This window comes from Solanum tuberosum, unplaced genomic scaffold (assembly GCF_000226075.1).
Source record: "Solanum tuberosum cultivar DM 1-3 516 R44 unplaced genomic scaffold, SolTub_3.0 scf00254, whole genome shotgun sequence".
NCBI lineage: Eukaryota > Viridiplantae > Streptophyta > Magnoliopsida > Solanales > Solanaceae > Solanum > Solanum tuberosum.
Genome location: NW_006239174.1, coordinates 680735 through 702022, shown reverse-complemented (window position 1 = coordinate 702022; position 21288 = coordinate 680735).

The window sequence follows — 21288 nt, the reverse complement described above, 5'->3', positions numbered from 1 at the left end:
GCTGCATTTCATCAAAATATCAACAGAGTAGGGAATAATTAGGAATTGAGGACATTACTTATTGAACTAAAGACTTCTTTAAAGTGTTGTTGATTTTCAAGTCCTTTGATTTTGGTAAAAAGGTTTTAATTCCGCACTATTTTTATTGCCTATGTAATGAATGAATGCTAAGGGGTTGTATAAGACCTCTTTGAGGTCGAATACGCCGTGTTACGACTTGGGGGTGCTCCCGGGTTATGACAAACTTGGTATCAAAGCATAAGATTTTGAAAATTATCCTTAGGTTTAAAGTCTCACAAGCCACGTCTAGTAGAGTCTTGTTCATCGGTGTGAGTCATGACACATCTATGAGCGGGAGGCTATAGGACGTTAGAAGTTACACTTCTTTGATATTCTTGATCTTGTGCCTTAGAGTTGAGTCCTATAAGTGTCGTCTTCCTAATCCTCTCTCTTGTGTTTATAGGATATGAATACAAGGGCTAATCCTAGGAGAGCGGAAGAGGAGAATGTGGATGGGGAGTTCCTCCCCAAGGTTTTCAAGGTGACCAAGTCCCCATAGGCAATCAAGAGAATGAGGTTCTGGTGGTTCCCCCGGCCATGACTAATGAAGAGATTAGGGCGGCTTTTCTAACTCAAGCTCAAGCCATGACGGCTCAAGCTAACCGAGATGTGGGGCCTAGGGTGAATGCTAATGAGAGTACCGTGGCCTCAAGGTTCAGAGACTTTGTGAGGATATATCCTCCTATCTTTCTTGGCTCTAGAGTGGAAGAAGATCCCCAAGAATTCTTGGATGAAATCTATAAGATAGTCAATGCTATGGGGGTTTCTTCTAGGGAGAAGGTGGAGTTGGCTTCCTACCAATTGAAGGAAGTAGCCTAAGTGTGGTTCACACAATGGAAAGCCAATAGGCCGGTTGAAGCGGGTCCTATAGAGTGGAAACAGTTTAAGAAAGCATTCTTAGGAAGGTACTTTCCCCGAGAGAAGAGGGAGTGTAAGATTGAGGAGTTCATAAATCTTAAGCAAGGTAACATGAGTGTGGAGGAGTATTCTTTGAAGTTTACCTTGTTGTCTAAATACGTTCCATCTTTGGTGTCTAACCCTAGAGATGAGATGAGTAGGTTTGTGACCGGTGTAACCGACCTAGTCAAGGAAGAATGTCGTACGACCATGCTCCATAAGGATATGGATACTTCTAGACTCATAGTGTATGCTCAATCCATTGAGGAGTCCAAGCTTATGAGGTTGGGTAGAGATTTGAAGAGGGGTAGATCTGATGAGCAAGGTCAACCTAGGATTAAGAAGAGGGCTCCTAACCAAGATTCCTCAAGTGCTCCTAAGGATAATCAAGAGAGAGGTGGTGGTTCTCAATTTGTTAAGCCTACTTGTCACACTTGTAGGAAGAAGCATTTTGGGAAGTGTCTAGCCGGTACTAATGGATGTTATGGTTGTGGAAAGAATGATCACAAGGTGAGGGATTGTCCTACTCTTGCGGCTAGAGGAAGGGATACTAGACAGGCATCTTTTAGTGGTCCTAAAGTTGATGATCAAAAGAAGACTCGTTTCTATTCTCTCCAAGCCAACAATGATAAAGGAGCTAATCCGAATGGAGATGCCGGTAAGTTATAGTTCCTTGCTTTTGTGATGAGATCCTTATGTGTTGTTCATGATAGTCTAGTTGGGTTTCTTCTAAGTGGGGGATGGTTTGTTGAATAGTAAGGTTGTGAGAGTGTTGATGTCCTTGTCTCTTTCCTTATATTCTATTCAAGCTTGAGACTTAGAGTTTCTAGTAGCATGATGCATGTTTTGGAGTCTTTTGTGAAAAATGAGTTTCCATGGTCTCCTTATGTTATGCATGTTTTGGTTAGATTCGTGTTTAATGAGAAAATGAGTTTCATAAAATTTGTTCCTCATGTTGATGTACATCTATAATGAGTTGCTTAAATGTTGCATGAGTTGACTTGTGAGCACGTTTTAAAAAAAAGGAGTTCTCGAAAATTGTTGCATAAATGTGCCTTATGAGAAATTTGCATAATGTGCTTAATGATGATGGCTGGAGAAGGAAGTTCCTCCAATGAAATGAGAATGGCGATGTTGATGTGCATAATTAGTTTGTAGATGTGGTTCCTACCTTCTTGTTGTTCTTTGATGCCTTCTCATGTGGAGTTGATGTTCCTCCTAGCTTTGAGTATGATTTATAATGTTGTATGCATGATTGTGGGCTGCTAGTCTTGAGTTGTTACCCCTTTATGTGTTTTAAGTGTCATTCGAGGACAAATGTTCCCAAGTGAGGGATAATGTAACAACCCTAAAAAATGAAGTAGGAACAACTAGAGCTTCACATGTGTTTTAGGAGTTGGTAACTTGTTAAAATTATGAGAAATGACTTTTAAAGTTTAGTTTGATGAGTTTTGAGGTTGAATGTCAAGGGACGACCACGACGTTCGGAAACTAGTCTCTTGAGCTTATGTGTTTTGATGGAGTAGGGTTGTCCCGAGTCTTGTTTGAAAGAGTTTAGTGAGTCAACGTCAAAGCACGTGCTAGACTCTATGTTAAAAGGTGTTTTTTTGAATGATGGTTTAAGGAGAAGGCATGTGCCAAGCCAAGGAGGGCAAGGCTTGCTCAACCTTGGCCAAGCTACTGCCCCATGACCACGGACCCCTTCACGGCCAGTGGTCATAACCACGGCTCGTGAAAGTGGCCGTGAAGGTCACTTGGTGGAATGTCTTGCAAGGCCCTTTGGCTAAGTCACTGCCTCCATCTTCACGAGCATCACCACGGCTCGTGGTGTAGACCACGGACCGTGGGAGCTTTCGTGAAGATGCCTTGGCCTTGGAGGGCTTGTCAAGTGAAGGAGGAGCTACTGTCTTAGGACCACGAGCCGTCAAAGGGGCCGTGGTCCACCTTCACGAGCCATGAAGTGGGGCGTGGTCCCTGACGGGGCTGCCCAATTTAAGGTTAATTGAGTAATTTCGTTTTAAGTTTTATTAAGTGGGGTTGCTTTTAAATGATCCATGATTTCTAGACTATGATCATATGATGAAGCTTGTGCCTAAGCCTTATGAAAGATGAATTTATGAAGATATGCATGTTTCTTGATGAAATTTATATAAACTAGTATATGTGCATGCGCGTTGCGCGGATAATTTATAATTAAAAATAACTAATAAAATATATTATGTACTTAATAATAATACTAATAATAATAATAATAATACAAATCATTAAGTTATTTATTTGAGAACATTAAATTAATATTATTAAACAGAATTTAAATTATTTTATTAGAATATTATACCTATAGGCTACCAGCTAAGCTTTTAGGTTTTAAAAAATATATATTATAATAAGAAATTTATTAGGATACTATTAATTGTATAATTATTTTATCTTTGATCAAACATCAGACTTCAAATATTTTTTCGTATTTGTATTTTATTCTTTTTACGTCATTTAAATTTAAAAAAATTATGTTAATAATTTATTAATTCTAGCATTCCACATATATATATATATATATTATTAAATGACTTGTTGATACATTTTATATATGTTTTATTCAAAATAAAAATATTCAAAATATCCTTTACCATATTAATTTTTTGTAAAAAATATAACAGAAAATTGATTTAAAGATAAATATAATCTTAATAAATACAACCATTAATTTGCAACACGAGTATTTTATATTTTTATGGTTCTTTAATAAATTGTATATCACTATATTTTTAAAATTAAATTCTAATTTATATATTTGATTGTTTGCTCTTTTGCTACTTGATAGTTTTAATTTTATTGAAAAACAGATTGTTTATTTTATTTATATCTTACGAAAAATTAATAAAGGAAATGTATAGCATTTTTCTAATAAAAATATACAATGCCTCTAATTTATTGTTGTTTTTCTTCAAAAAGAATTATCAATAAATGATAAACTTTACAATTTTTTTAAAATAGAGTGTGTAGTCGAAAGTTTTAAAACTCTTTTTTTAAGTGAATAACAATAAATGTGTTGTTAGAAAACCTGATAAAGGGAATTATATAATTGGATACTCAATTATCTTTTTTGAATGATATTTGTTAATTATAGATTTATAATATCTTTTTTAATGAAAAGATTTACACTTTTTACAAATTAATTAAAAAAATTGTTCGGAAATAGCAAGGTAGTGGAGGTTTTAAAACTGCCTATTTAAATTGTTATTATCAAACATAATTAACTTAAATTAAGAATAATGAAAAACTGAATTATAATTCTTTTTAAATTCAAAATCCTAAAAGAATAATGATTAAATATAAATAGAAAATAAAGAAAAAAGAAGAGCAAAGAACTACGTTTTAGTATTAAAAAAGAGATGCTTTCAAGGATAAGGATAAGATTAGTTACTTGTTTTTTAAAATTTAAATTTCAAATTAATTATTTAGGCAATTTTGATAATATTTTATATAATTAGCATAAACAAAAATAACAATATTAGCTTGTTTTTCACCCTACACAACTCATCACCCACGTTTCCAATTTTTTTTGTTTTAGACTTTTATTATATATATAAATATATCAAATAATAGATTGGAGAATTTAATACGTTATATTAGGGGTGTGCAAAAACCGATTTCACCAATAAACCGAACCGAAAAAAACACTATTGGTTTATTGATATTGGGCTAACGGTTTTTAAACGGTTTTGCAAAAAAAATTTGTTGGGTTATTGGTTCGGTTTCCGGTTTTATAATTTTTGTTAATGGTTAAACCCGATAACCCAATAAGACTATACTAAATTTACTAGTCTTATTGTTAATGGTTAAACGATTGTTACTTTCACACTTTTTCCTTTGAATGTGTCTAGTGTCTAAACTTGCAAGAAAAATGATTGTTACTTTTATGATTATTACTTTCATGCCAAATGTTGGAAAAATCATATGGTTTATTGAAAATTTCTAATCGTGTATATAATATATATGAGTATTTTTTATTGGTTAAACCGAAAATCGAACCGTTAAGTACCATAAACCGATTAACCAAAAACCGATAAGAAATATGTTATTGGTTTGGTTATCGGTTTGAAGTATTTACAAACTGAACACCGATAAACCGAACCAATAACACCTAAAACCGAACCGAACCGATCGATGCGCACCCCTACGTTATATATGACATTGAACTATAATTAAAAAGATGAGTAGATGTAATATTTAATAAAGAGGTGCTTTCAAGGATAAGGATAAGATTTGTTACTTGTTTCTTAAAATTTAAATTTCAAATTAATTATTTAGGTAATTTTGATAATATTTTATATAATTAGTATAAACAAAAATAACAATATTAACTTATTTTCCTCCCTACATAACTCATCCCCCACGTATCCAAAATCATTTGTTTTAGACTTTTATTATATATATATATATCAAACAATAGATTGGAGCATTTAATACGTTATATATGATATTGAACAATAATTAAAAAGATGAGAAGATGTAATATTTAATATTTTTTAAATCCGAAAATTTAAGAATTTTTGTGGTGCTAACACATTTAATTTTATATAAATATATTTTAATTTCTAAATCATAGCATTATTATGTGTACATGCAATATATTTTAAATTCCTAAATTATAGCATCATTATATGTACATGTAGACAGTGAAGTTTTATTGATAAATCCATACTAAGTTTGGATTAAATCTTAAATTTATGATACGTTGACCAAGTTAAATTACTGGTTAATAAAGCCGGATTAATATTTAAGTCAAAATTATATGACTTAAATCAAGTCCAAATAACATTTGGACCAGTCGATTAAATTGACAAGATGAGCCCAACTCATGTTCTTGTGGCCCAGGGTTCAAAATTGCCTGGACCAAAATACCCCTAAAGCCCTAGCTCAAGCCTATATAAAGAGGTCTTCATAAGACCAGAAGGGATAGACACATACATCCACACAAAAATATATAATTGCTCTTCATTGGTGATCTGCAAGTCTTCCGCATAAAAAGAAGTCTTCGCTCCAAGTATTGAGCCGCAAGTATTCCACCAAATCAAGAACATCTGTGGAGAGAAGAATCAAGGGATTGTTATATAAAGAGGTCTTCATAAGACCAGAAGGGATAGACACATACATCCACACAAAAATATATAATTGCTCTTCATTGGTGATCTGCAAGTCTTCCGCATAAAAAGAAGTCTTCGCTCCAAGTATTGAGCCGCAAGTATTCCACCAAATCAAGAACATCTGTGGAGAGAAGAATCAAGGGATTGCATATCTTTTTAAGAGATTTTATAAAGATTGTAACCTTCGCATTAATTCAAATACAAATATTATTGTTTGCTTCCTATTTTTCTTTTCTTTTTTACTGTATTTCAGGATTGAAACTTTAGACGTTTACAAATTGGCACTCCTAGTGGGACAATCTTTACCTCTCATCTCTTCTCTTCAAGACAACCAAAGTTCAAAAACACCGAGATGACTTTCAAGAAGATCAACTCGAAATTTGCATCTGCATTCAAATCTGGATCTACATCTGTATCCGCATCTGCATCCAAATCTGGATCTACATCCGTATCCACATCTGGATCGAAATATGCATCTGCATCGAAATCCGCATCTGCATCTGTATTCGCATCTGTATCTGCAAAAACTGATGGATCTATGTTCTGCATCGATGTCGAAAACATCCTCGATGTTACTGCGGGAAGCATGGGACCTATCACAAGGAACCAAGCCAAATTGCTGGGACAACAAACCTCACGAGTGCCGTCTGAATCTGCTATTGTCTTTGGTTTGTCTCCAAAACATGTGAAGTCTCCTGCAAAAGCTGCAAAAGAAGACATTGCCGAAATGGTCGAGAGGGTTCTTGCCCAATTGAGCCCATCTACATACGAAAAGTCCTTCGCTTCGACCGACAATGATGTCTTAAGCACGGGATCTACCCCACATAACATGTTTGCATCTCATGTTAAAGAAAATCAACGCTACTCTCTGCCACCTACTATGGTAATGCACGCAATGGTGACTAACGCTTCATCCATTGAAGAACAACTTGTGAGCTTGAAAAGGGATATTGAAGGCTTGACCAAGTATGTTCAAGATCAAGATGCTCGAATTGTTAAGCTAACTGATGGGGTGGAGGGCATGATGGATGAATAATCAAGTCACGCACCTGTAAAACTTCCGCAAGTCTAAGAGACAGTCAATCGCCCCACAAATCAAGTTGAATATGCTAAAGAGATTCAAGTTTCTTCGGAAGGAACGATCCCGATCAACCAAATCAGGGAGTTCATCATGGGGACCATTAAAGACAAGTACGTGGTTGCTACAAAATCCTCCTTGACATATGCAAGGCCATACACTGCAAGGATTGATAGTTTGAAAATTCCTATCAGTTATCAACCTCCAAAGTTTCAGCAGTTCGATGGTAAGGGAAGCCCAAAGCAACATGTGGCGCACTTCATTGAAACCTGCAACAATGTTGGAACATACGGTGATTACCTCGTCAAACAATTTGTCCGCTCCCTTAAGGTCAATGCTTTTGATTGGTACACGGACCTTGAGTTTGGTTCCATTGATAGTTGGGAACAAATGAAGCAAGAATTTCTCAATCGTTTTTATAGCATAAGACGTACTGTAAGCATGGTGGAACTTACAAACACACGTCAGCGAAATGAAGAACCGGTCTTTGACTTCATCAACCGATGGAGGCATGCAAGTCTAAACTGTAAAGATAGACTTAGTGAAGCTTCGGGCATAGAGATGTGCATTCAAGGTATGCATTGGGGTCTCTGCTATATTTTGCAAGGCATAGAGCCTAAAACTTTTGAAGAGTTGGCCACTCGCGTTCATGATATGGAGTTGAGCATGTCGTCGGTCGGAACTGAAGCACCACCTGTCCACGAACTCCGCAAAGTCAAAGAAAGGCAAGAATTCAAGAAAGTGGGAAAATATTTGCCAAAGATTGAAAACAAAGAATCCATGAACATCAATGTCTCTCATGTGAAATTCACCACAAGGGTGGGCAATACGCAGAGCACAAAAGATAATTCTTTTGAAGGAAGGACAAATGAAAAGCTCACCTTGAAGGAAATGCAGTGGAAGGACTACCCATTTCTTGACTCAAATGTTTCCGCAATCTTTGATGAACTCCTTGAGATGAAACTTTTTGAGTTACCAGAGATGAAACGACCAGATGAAGCAGGGAGGAGTAATGATCCAAAATACTACAAATATCACTAGCTGGTTGGACATCCTATCGAGAAATGCTTCGTCTTCAAGGATAAAATCATGGACTTAGCTCGCAAAGGGAATATTGAACTTGAAGATGAGAAATTGAGTTCAAACCAAGTTAGTGTCGCTTCTGACTTACCCAATCCGGTCATGACCTGCAATTTTGTTGAAGGAAATATGGAGCAAGACATTCCAAACACCAATCAGACAAGAATGATTAAGTTTGGAGACTTCGACCCATTGATGTAAATAATTTGTTATCTCTTCCTCTACTAAGTGATGTGGCTTCTGTAGGAGAGGGATCGACAAGACAAGATGAAGACCTAGTAGATGATCTTGATGATTGGGGCTGGACTCTTGTGACTCGCCGTAGACGCAGAAAAGTGAGTTCGCATAAGGAGTCAACAAAGCAACACGCTAGGGAAAAGATAGTAAGGAGACCCAAAACCAAAACTTTGATCGTGCATTTAAAGAAGAAGGAAATAAAAGTGCACCACTACCAAGAGTTGAGGCGGCCCATTACATTAGGAGAATATTTGCCAAATTGGTGTTACACCAAGTTCACAAGCGATGGCACAAACGTTTTATGTTGTAATGTCGATGAAAAGGAAGGGAAAGATGCAACTCCATCATGTCCATCACCAAAACATGCTCCAAAGCCGTCTCCTGAAGTTGAAAATCCATCATGTACATCACCAAAAGATGCTCCACAACCATCTCCTGGAGTCGAAAATGCATGTATGGCCAAAATCACATTCTCTGACGATGATCTTCTATTTGGTTACACATTTCATAATCGTCCTTTATTCATGGTTGGTTTTGCACGTGAGAAAAGGGTGAATAGAATCCTAGTTGATGGAGGATCTGGAATCAACATCCTTCCAATTCGCACAATGAAAGAACTTGGGATATCAACAGCAGATCTTACTGATAGTCGCTTCATGATCCAAGGATTCAATCAAGGAGGACAAAGGTCCATAGGGACCGTCAAAATAGACCTCACCATCGGAGAGTTGCAATCAAGCGTGTGGTTACATGTAATTGATGCAAAGACTTCATATAACATATTTCTTGGTCGGCCGTGGGTACATGAGAACAAAGTAATCCCATCTACCTACCACCAATGTTAGAAGTATTATGAGGATGGAGTTGCAAAAAGGATTATTGCAGATGATAATCCATTCACTGAAGCTCACTTTGCTGATGCAAAGTTTTACTTGAAGAAATATTCCACAAAAGTTGATAACATTGCATCCAGAGATGTCGGACTCCTTAACAAGATGGCTATGGTAGCGGTCGGTAAGGTAATAGTCACAAACAAGGAAGATCCAAAGCTTGGCAATCCAAACAAGATGCCTAACATGATTGGTGCTTTTTCAAGTGAAAAGGTCACACCCATTCTTCGTTATGTCCCAAAGGCAAAAGAGCACAAGGGACACTCCCTCGAGTTGCGATAAAATGCGCTGGAAGGTTTGACCCTCCCTGTAAGGTGAATTGATATGATGAAGTCACCCACAAAATTACTTGGGAAGTCTGTGGCTCCTAACTCATTACTTCACGGAAAATTTGTGGCCCCTAAATCAACCCAATATGAAGCACCCCCAATGAAGCGTACAAAAGAAGGTTCTGATCCTAATGCTTATAGGCCTGCTAGCAAAAGTTGGATTCGATCCAAACGAACTGTCAAAATTGGGGAAGCTTCCATCAGAACCTACTATGAGGCAACAACGTGAAGGGTTGGGCTACAAACAACCTCCACCTATCCGCATCTCCATAAAAAGGGTAAGCAACAATTACATAACTATGGAAGATGAATCTACTAATTCTAACAAAAGGCCTTCTGTCTTTGATTGACTTAGAAGCTCAACGAAGAGGATTTCTGTATTTGAGAGGTTAGGGCCATTAAGGAAAAAAAACAAGGTTTGGAGAAATAGCACGAGTATGCAAGCATCTGCTTTACCAAAATCTCAAAATGCTCCTAAAGACTTTCAAAGTTTGATCCCTTCTAGAATAAGGCGGCAGACAAACATTGTGGTCTCATGTGGAGAAGTACTAAAGGCAAAGTCGCATGTTGTGGTCTACACCAAGCAACGTGATGAAGATGAAGAAAGTGTTGGCTCTTCATATTATGTCACTACACAAGATGAAAGGCATATTATTTCTCCAATTAAAATTGATGGAGAGTTGGAGAATGTTTCATGGTGTTACCATAAATCTTTCAACGATGGAGAACCTTAAGAAGATGAAGATGTTAAAGATGTGCCACCCAAACTTGAAGAAGGAGTTAAGGTGATAGTTGATGCATTGAAAGAAATCAACCTTAGAACTGATGAAGATTCAAAACCCACTTATGTGTGCTTCACTGGCGAGTGATGAAGAAAAGGCCTACGTTGACTTACTCAAAGAGTATAAAGATGTATTTTCCTGGAGTTACAAAGAAATGCCTGGATTAGACCCGAAGGTAGCAGTCCATCATCTTGCTGTGAAAAGCGGTGCACGTCCCATCAAGCAAACTCAATGGCGTTTTAGAGCACGTCCCATCAAGCAAGCTCAACAGCGTTTTAGTCCTGAATTGGTTCCCGTGATCGAAACTGAAGTTAACAAGCTTATTGAGGCTGGCTTTATCCGTGAAGTTAAGTACCCCACATGGGTTTCAAGTATTGTCCCCGTGAGGAAGAAGAATGGGCAAATTTGAGTTTGCGTTGACTTTAGGGATCTCAATAATGCATGTCCCAAAGATGAATTTCCACTTCCTATCCCTGAGCTTATGATTGATGCCACTACTGGGTATGAGGCGATGTCTTTTATGGATGGTTCATCCGGCTACAATCAGATCCGCATGTCGCCAAAGGATGAAGAGTTGACCGCATTTTGCACACCTAAGGGCATTTATTGCTACAAAGTAATGCCTTTTGGTTTGAAGAACGCAGGAGCAACATACCAAAGATCTATGCAAAGCATCTTTGATAACATTCTTCACAAAAATGTTGAATGTTATGTTGATGATTTAGTAGTGAAATGAAGAAAAAAGTGTGATCACTTGCAAGACTTGAGGATGGTGTTTGATCTACTACGAAAGTATCAACTTAGAATGAATCCTTTGAAATGTGCGTTTGGAGTTACCTCTAGAAAATTCCTTGGCTTCATTGTACGACATAGAGGAATAGAAATTGATCAAGTAAAACTAGATGCAATTCTGAAGATGGTAGAGCCAAGAAACATCCATGAATTGAAGAGAGTCTGCAAGGGAAGCTAGCATATCTTAAGAGATTCATCTCGAATCTAGCAGGAAAGTGCCAACCATTCAGCCGCCTTATGAAAAAGGGCACTCTTTTCGAATGGGACCAAGCTTGTAGTAATGCCTTTGAGAGCATCAAGTCTTACTTGACAAAACCACCAGTTTAGGCAGCTTCTGTTCTTGGAAAGCAATTGATACTTTACATATCAGCTCAAGAAAGATCAGTGGGAGCATTCTTAGCCCAAGAGAATGGCAAAGGGAAAGAAAATTCTCTTTACTACTTGAGTAGGATGATGACACCAAATGAGTTGAAGTACTCGCCAATCAAAAAGCTATTTTGGCCTTTGTCTTCTCAATTCAAAAGATGAAACACTACTTTTAAGCTCACGTCGTCCGTCTTATTTCTAAAGCCAACCCCATCAAATTTGTGATGTCGAAACTTGTCCTCAATGATCGACTAGGAAGATGGTATCTCCAATTTCAGCAATTTGAAATTGTGTATGTTCCTCAAAAGGCTATGAAAGGGCAAAAGGCTGTGAAAGGGCAAGCATTGGCAGACTTCTTAGCATACCACCCGATACCTGATGATTGGGACCTCACTGATGAATTACCTGATGAAGATCCAATGGTTGTTGAAGTTCAACCGCCTTGGAAGATGTATTTTGATGGGGCCTCACATCGCAAAGGAGCTGGCGCTGGGGTAATATTTGTCACTTCTCGAGATGAGATCTTGCTGTATTCCTTCACCTTAATGCAATGTTGCTCCAATAATGTTGCAGAATATCAAGCCTTAATACTTGGTCTTGAAATGGCGGTTAATATGAAGCAATTGCAATTACAAGTTTTTGGAGACTCTGAATTAGTGATCAATCAATTGTTGGGTAGCTATGAAGTCAAAAAGCCAGAATTGTGTCTCTATCATGACTATGCACAAATATTGATTAGATGGCTCGGAGATGTAATTCTTCAATATGTTCCAAGAAAGGAGAATAACAAAGCTGATGTTTTAGCCGCTTTGGCTTCAACTTTAACTCTGCCTGATCAAGCGCAAATCACTATCTGCTAAAAATGGATAGTACCACCGGATGTGGATGAAGAAAGAAAATTTGAACATCTTGTAGCTGTCTCACAAGCTAAGATAGTCGATTGGAGACATGATCTGATTGATTATTTATGTTACAATATACTTCCAGAAGATCCAAAGAGAAAGACCGAAATTCGTCGTCATGCTCCTAGGTTTCTTTACTACAAAGATACTCTATATCGAATATCATTTGAGGGAGTCCTCTTGCGTTGTTTGGGAGAACAAGAAGCGATTCAAGCAATGCAAGAAGCACATTCTGGAGTTTGTGGATCACATCAATCTGGGCCCAAGTTAGACTTTCATATAAAAAGAATGGGGTATTACTGGCCAACAATGGTAAAAGATTGCTTTGATTATGCTCGAAGATGTCAAGCATGCCAATTTCATGCAAACTTTATGCACCAACCTCCTGATGTATTGCATCCGACTGTTGCATTTTGGCCATTTGATGCTTGGGGGCTAGACGTGGTTGGACCACTACCTAAATCTTCTGGTGGTCACTTGTACATCTTGGCTATGTCAGATTACTTCTCAAAATGGGCTGAGGCTGTAGCCCTCAAAGAAGTAAAGAAGGAAAATGTTGCAAACTTCATTAGGGTGAACATCATCTATCGTTTTGGCATTCCTAGTTATATACTAACAGATAATGGAAAGTCATTCACCAATAAATTGATGGATAAGATCTGCGACCTTTTTGGCTTCAAGCAACGTAATTCATCGATGTATTATGCTGCTGCAAATGGACTAGCGGAAGCCTTTAAGAAGACCTTGTGCAACTTGTTAAAGAAGGTCGTCTCCAAATCTAAAAGGGATTGGCATGATAGAATGGAAGAAGCTCTTTGGGCATACCGGACGACTCATCGCACGCCGACTCAAGCAACTCCTTATTCTCTTGTTTTTGGAACTGAAGCAGTCCTTCCACTTGAACGACAAATACCATCATTGAGGCTTGCCATCCAAGAGGGACTTACTATAGAAGAAAATGCTTGTCTGCGCCTTGAAGAGTTAGAATCTCTCAATGAGAAAAGGTTGGAAGCTCAACAAAGTCTTGAGTGCTATCAAGCTCGTCTTTCTCGTGCTTTCAATAAAAAGGTTCGCCTAAGGTCTTTCCAAGTCGGTGATCAAGTCCTTGCGGTAAGAAGACCAATTATCATATCTCATAAATCGAAAAGCAAGTTCACATCAAAATGGGATGGACCATATGTCATTCAAGAAGTCTATTCAAGCGGAGCTTACAAAATTGTGGATGCAGACGGCCTGCGGATTGGTCCCATCAATGAAAAATTCTTGAAGAAGTACTATCCTTGAAGTGGTGCCATACTCTTAGCCCGCAAGAGTATAAACTGTGTACGGCTCCAAAAACAAAAATGTCTGCTAGGTTGAAAATCTCTAAAGAGGCGGCCTAGGCAAGAGTTAGGACACAACAAAAAAAAAAAAAAACCACTCTCTGAACTACGTAATGACTTGATCCTCTTCACTGAGGTACGTCGGCAGCTTAGAGTATTATTACTCTAGGTTCAGTCATAAGAATAAAAAAATAAAAAAAACGTACGCCATGTGAATATCATGCTAATTCTTTCAAATGAAGATTCAAACATGCATATTTTGAGCCATATTTGAACACAAATCTGTACTAATCCGTAAATCCCATGGATGTGATTTTTTATGTAGATTGAAGATACCGGAGTTATCTTTCCAACAAAGAAAAGAAGCTCATTATTCCGGCGCTCCTACTCCACGTTATGAATTTTCTTCCACATGTGCGCAAAGCTGAAGAAAACTGAAAATTCAAGCACCCAGATTTTGAGCTGACTTTGAAGACAAATCTGTATTAATCCGTAAATCCTATAGACGTGATTTTTATATGGATTGAATATCTCGAAGTCATCTTTCCAACAAAATAAAAGAAGCTCATTATTCCGGCGCTCCTACTCCACGTTATGAATTTTCTTCCTCATGTGCGCAAAGCTGAAGAAAGCTGAAAATTCAAGCATGCGGATTTCGAGCTGACTTTGGAGACAAATCTGTATTAATCCATAAATCCTATGGAAGTGATTTTTATATAGATTGAAGATCTCAAAGTTATCTTTCCACCAAAAAAAGAAGCTCATTATTCCGGTGCTCCTACTCCACGTTATGAATTTTCTTCCTCATGTGCGCAAAGCTGAAGAAAGCTGAAAAGTTAACGTTTTGTTGCTATCCTCATATAAATGCTAGCTTATGGAGTCTTTTTTTAATAAGGCAAGGGAGCTTGTGGAAAGAAACAATCAAAAATCAAGAGGAGAAATTCTTATTGAAATATAAGTCACTATTTTATTGCTTCAAAAAAAGAACCAATACACCATAACGAGCGAATTAGAAAATCCTAAGCAAATAAATAAAAAAATCTAACTACGGAAAAAGTTTGAAGCTTATGATTTCTTGGCGACTTTTCTCAACTGCCCTTCTAGCTTGGCTAGTCTCTCAACTTCATCGTTAGACATCACATTATATGCCTCAATGGTATAAATCTCACGACTTTTCTCAACCGCCTCTTCTAGCTTGGCTAGTCTCTCAACTTCATCGTTAGACATCACATTATTTGCCTCAATGGTATAAATCTCGCCCTCTATAATGGTGACATTCTCTTGAGGTTTGGACAGCTTCTCTTGATATTTGTTAATGAGCGCGGTGACCTTCTTTTCTTGAAAGTCAAGGCTTTTAAGTCTTTCTCCACATCTGCTAGAGTTGCTTGAAGTTTATCCATGGATCCATCCAACTTTTCATGTGCCAGCTTTGCACCATCGAGACAACGTTGTGCATCAGAGAGGGCCTTTTCGTGTGATTCTTTAGTCATCTTTGATGATCTTAAAGTATCATACTCTGCGTACGACTTGAAGAAATTCTCGACATGATCCTCTAAAGAAGAAACATCAATAATGTTTACCTTTCTAATCTACTCAAGAATTGAAGCAATACTTTACTCCAATTCTGTAAAGCCATCTGAAGAACCTAAGGAAAATTGTGTAATCCATCCACACAATGCGCCCCACATCTCAGAAACAAAGGTTGATTTGGCGGGTAAATGGTTTCTTGTGGCTCAAAAGTAAGAGCACCAAGTCGCAATGGCCTACTTGGTGACTTTCTTGGTGGAACTACTTCCAATGAAGGCTGATCATCAATAATGGAAGAATGAAAGTCTTTTGCAGCCGCATCAAGATCATTAAGATCTACTGTGAAATCTGCAACCGCGCCATTGTTAAGGTCGCCACCATATAGTTCTTCAAGGTCCAACTAAAAAAAAATGAAAAAAAAAAGTAAGAACAAAAAGATGATCAGATTCAAAACTTTGAAAAAAAAGAGGAGGGGGCCTTACTTGTTTTGCCAATTCAAACAACAAGGTCGAGTTCGAATCCTCATCAACAAAGTCGTTATCATCAATGACAATTGTATCTAAAATATCAATACCATAACAAACATCATCTAGCTCTTGTGCCTTTCTTTTTGGACAATTCCAGTGACGATCCGTTGGACTAGGAGATGCATTGGGTCATCCAAAACCATCTGGTAAAGCATACATATGAGAAATTTTATCACAAGGCGTCTCAAGGTTTGACATTTGGTCATTACCATTAATTGTCTGATGATACATGAAGTTCATTTCTTCCTGAAGAACCATGGCCAACTTTGGGAGTAGGTGAAGTCGCCTTTGAGGCTAATGTGAGGCGCCTCAATTTTGATTTCACAGGCACATCCCCATCTTTCGAGATTTTAGGCTTGGATGAGGTCTTAGCGACTTGCAGAGTATCATTTGACTTCACTTGAGATTTGGAAGAAGGATGTGACTTTTCCTTTGATTGATCAGAAGCCCCTTTAGATGAAATGGATGTAGAGTCTTGCTTCGTCTTCTTCAAAATGATGCGGAGGTTTCCTTGGGAAGTATTCAGCCTTTGGGATCGCCACCAGTCTACATACTCGCGGGTCATTAAAGGAGCACTCTCTAATGGGCACGTTGGAATCATGACTTTAGAAAAAGTATTAAGTCGAAAAAGAGGAATTCCAAAGTTGCACCAATGTTAATAGTGTACCATCGTAAGGACGCTTCATAAGATCTCCGGGAACATCTTGACAAAAACCAATTGTCGACTAAATCTGATAGGGTTGTAGGACTCCACGATGAAATTTGAATCATACCTAAGGGTTATGTAGCGTGAACGAAGGCTTATGATATATTCGTTCCACGAATTTGAAAGCTTGCCATTATCAGTAAGGTGCAAATACCTCCCTTGCAACATTGCTAAATGATGGAGGCGACGGGCATCATCCTGTTGAAATAACTTTTGGGCGTCAGTAAAATCAAAACACTTGGCCATCTTCTCGATCGCCATAAATTTATGCACAGAGGTATCGATCGATGTGAACAATTGGCACGATGATGAGTCCCAAAGTATTCCCCAAACCAACCATATACATAGTGTATGGGGAAAATTATAATTGCCACACTCGAGTTTAAAGAAGTAGAGATTTCTTTCAGGCCGCGATATATGCTTGCAAGAACTGGGACCGCTAAGGAGAATTTCTTTCCATGAGCCATCAACCTCGCAACTTTAAAAACACTAGCGCGCACATGGTTGACTTTCTTATTCGGAAGCACAAATTTGCAAAGCCAACAAGCAAAGAAGGCTGCCAAGTTTGTCTCATCTCTAAGTGATTCTTCCACATCTAACTCAACAAAGGGGGCATTCTCCTCGTCAGTCCGCGGTAGGAAGTTCGAATCAATATGTCCAGAAGGATTGTGGTTTAATCTTGGCTTTGTGGCTCGTACCTTTGACACCTTTTGCGGAGGCTCGGCCTATCTATTAGATCCACTAAACCAAAACTCCACCCAATCATGGACGGACACCTCCTGGAGATCATCTTTCACTAATCTGTAGAAGGCCGAAAACAAATATCGACAACTTTGGGGAAGAAGCAATTCTTTTTTAGTATCCGTCTGTGTCAATTCTTTCACCGAGGGAACGACTTCGTCATAAAAGTGCCCGTGTACGAGGAGACCTCCAATGTCTTGTAAGTCCCAAAGTGATATGGACATCTCTCCAATGAAAGTAGAAAGTGTATTGGTAGATGGGCGCCAAAGTTCAAAAAAATCATGGAGTACATTGTCGTCATAGTCGTACGTGAACAAAGAAGTATATACAGCGTCATAGACCTTGATGAGCTCCAAAATCTCCTTGTGGCGGGCCAGCACGTCCTCTACCCATTCCCAGTAGCCAGGTGTGTAGCAAATATTGCCAAAGTTATTAGAGGGAACACACCAATTGTTGAAACTTCCATCAAAATGAGAAGATTTGGAAGATGCTGCGTCATGATGAATCGCTGATTTCAGTAAAGGAACTTTCATGCTAGTAGCCTTGCTCGAGAAGTTTCTCATAACGTCTTTGGTATCCATTTTTGACCATTCTTTAAGGAGAAGAGATTCATCATATGCCCCACTAACAAGGGAGAAGACGCCGATAGCAGGAGGTTGAACCTCCAAAAGTAGAACTTTGGCATTTGGATTTTGTTGGTCGTCGCCCACTATTTCAAGAAGAAGGATGCGGCGAATCTCGGTCGCGGAAGTGCATCATGTTGCGGGACCGAAGTCGTATTTCTCTATCAAATATCTGATAAAAAAAATTAAACAAAAGAATAAGTTCAGATTCATATGAACATGTCCAAAGTAAAGGTAGTAACCTCAATTTTTTTTTTGCAGTTGGTGAAAGGCTGATTTCAAATAGGAAACTGAATCAACACATATGCAATCTAATTGTGGTTTTCGAATATGATGTAGCCCTATGAATTTACTTTCCAACACCGTAAACCTCTTGTGATTTCGTTATTCCTACGTCGAGATATTAATTTTTCCGCGAAGTTGCACAAAGCTGATGCGTTCAGTTTATCAGAATTTTAGGCTGAGTTCAAAAAATCACCTGAGTAAATTCGAGAATTCTCTGATCGTGATTTTCGGATATGTTGTAGCTCTATGAGTCTATTTTCTGGAAAATCAAACGGATCACAATTTCAATATGACTACAATGAGATATGATTTTTCTACCAAAGTCACGCTGAGCTGAAAACAAGGGTGACGAAAATCAGAGTTGAAAAAGAATTTACTTGAGAGAGAAGGTCTCAATTGAACTCGATGATGCGGCAATGCGATATACAATCACCGGGTGAATGTGGGTATATAATATATAAATTTCAGAATATGAAGACATCAATTTGATTACTACAAATTATGGAAAATTATAATGATGGAAAGTTTAGTTCCTACAAATTATGGAAATTATGGTAAGTTTTCATAGGAATTAAATTATGGAAAATTTCCATGGGAATCAAATTATGGAAATTCCATTGAAACCAAATTATGGCAAGTTTTCATAAGAATCAAATTATGAAAATTTTCCAAAGAAGTCGAGTTATGGAAATCTCATAGAAACCAAATTATGGTAAGGTTTTCTCGGAAGCTACATGGGGGGTAAAAAAAAAATGCCCCGAAGGAGAATAGACTCGCGTAATGAGAATTTGAATTCCTTGCGTTTTATTCAACTGTTGAGCAAAATTGAAAGAAAAAAAAAACCACCGGCAAGGCATTCAACCCCAAAGAAAGCAACGCCTAAAATTTGCGTCGAAATCACAAGCTCTGTATCACCAAGTCAAGCTTGTAGACGCAATCCTTGCTCATCGAATTGGCGGTCGTTTTGTAGTTGACACTACAAAAAATTTGGCCTATGACAACACTAATTCTGGACAACGCTTTAAAAGTGTTACCGAAAATGTCTAAGGGCACACTATCAAGGTGTAACCTTTGTACATGGCTTTTGGCCACAAATTTTTTGGCAACACTCTGAAAGCGTGCTCTTTAGAATTATAGGCTACACTTTTTAAGCGTTGCCAAATCATAAAATAATTGACAACACTTATTTATACCTATGGCTACACTCCAAAATGTGCTATCTTTCTAATTCCAAAAGCAACACTTTACAAGTGCACCCTATTAGTTATCATAAAATTTTGCCTAAAAAATAATAATATTCCCTCCATATATCAATTTTCCATTGTATTTCCAAAGTTTCTAAAAAGTAAGAGTATCACCACAAATATCTATTTACAGCAACTTTATCGCCCAATGTTATTGTTTAATAAAATGAAAAGACGTAATAACAAGAAAAAAGCCCCAAATTTCTTTAAAATCATTTCTTCCTCCTTTTGGCTTCCAGAGAAGACCCATGATCCCCAATTCTCTTGTTTCCATATCCATAAATTGGGGACCCTTTTTCTAGTATATTCTTTAAGAATTCGATGACAAGTTATCATTGTCGGTTAAAGCGCTCATCAAAGACTCCTTCTTAATAACTTCATTCTCTATAACTTAGGGTTCTTAACTAATTTGATTCATAGTGAAGCCATAAAAAAACTTGGTCCTCACCATCTCCACCCAAATCGTCTTTGTTATCTGCAATGGTGAATTTGATCCAAACCAAAGAGGAGCACCGGTTGTCATGGGCTAACTTGCTTATTCACATTTCTTTCTCTGGCATATAGAGCAGTGAGTACCTTCCTCATTTCTTGTTGTCTAGATTTTGCGCTCTTTGTTTCACGATACTGAAACCCTAACCCTTCTTTTTTATATTCTGATAGGAAGATTTGTTGGTATTTTGTTACATATAATCGTTTTATTGAGAATATTATGTGTCTAAATGAGTTCCTGGGTGTGGATCTAAACAATTTTGCCATCATATTTCATCTTAAAGTTTTTTTCATTTGCTTTTTTGTTTTTGTTTGATTATATATCAGTTATTTGTGTTAAAAAGCAAGTTTTGAAGGATGCTCTAGCTTTCCAGTTTCTTGTATTTTAATTCATATCCTTTGAACCAACTTATATAGTGGAATACATATTTTTCTAACATATGATATAATAGTGCAAGTTCTGGTAGAAGAGCATTTGATTGAATAAATACTTGTTGGACAATTTATGTGTGTTAATATATATCATAATGCCCACTAAATGCTATACTTGTTGTTGTCCTCTTTTTTATCCTCTAATTTTAATAACCAAATAGATATGGAAAGGTGAAACATGAATACTGCTTCTTTAGACAGGAAGATAGTATTTCATTTATCATGATTCATGGAACCAATCTTTAAGGTCAAAGGTGGATGCGAATCTTGTCGCTTATATACTTTGCGAAAAGACAGTCAATTGATCTTTCAAATAACAAAGTTTGTCTAGAGTAGTGATTCAATCTGATCTTTCAAATAGCAAGTCTGCCTAGAGTAGTAACTAAATCTACATCTCTCTACATTTACTTTTTTCTTTCTGTGTTCTCGACTTAGGGTGTGCTTGGTATGAGAAAACATATTTTAATTCTCATGTTTAGTTGGGTTAAATGTTTTGAAAAATATTTTTCAAATCAACTCATTTTCCTCAAATTTAAGGAAAATGACTTCCCTTCAAAACTTAAGGAAAATATTTTCCAAACTTTTCTTCCAACTTCAAATTACAATTATTTTTTTGTTGAAAAAATCAATTTATTTTGTTCCTACCCTCAAACCAGCCCCCAACCACCCCCTCCCCCAAAATAATAATTTTAAAGCTTGTTTTTAAATTCAATTTTTTTTATTCCACCTTCACCCCTACCTCCATCCCCTCCCAAAAAAATATTAAAAATTGTTTTTAAAAGATATTTTTAATTTCAATTTTTTATATTTTACCCCCTACCCTCGCCCC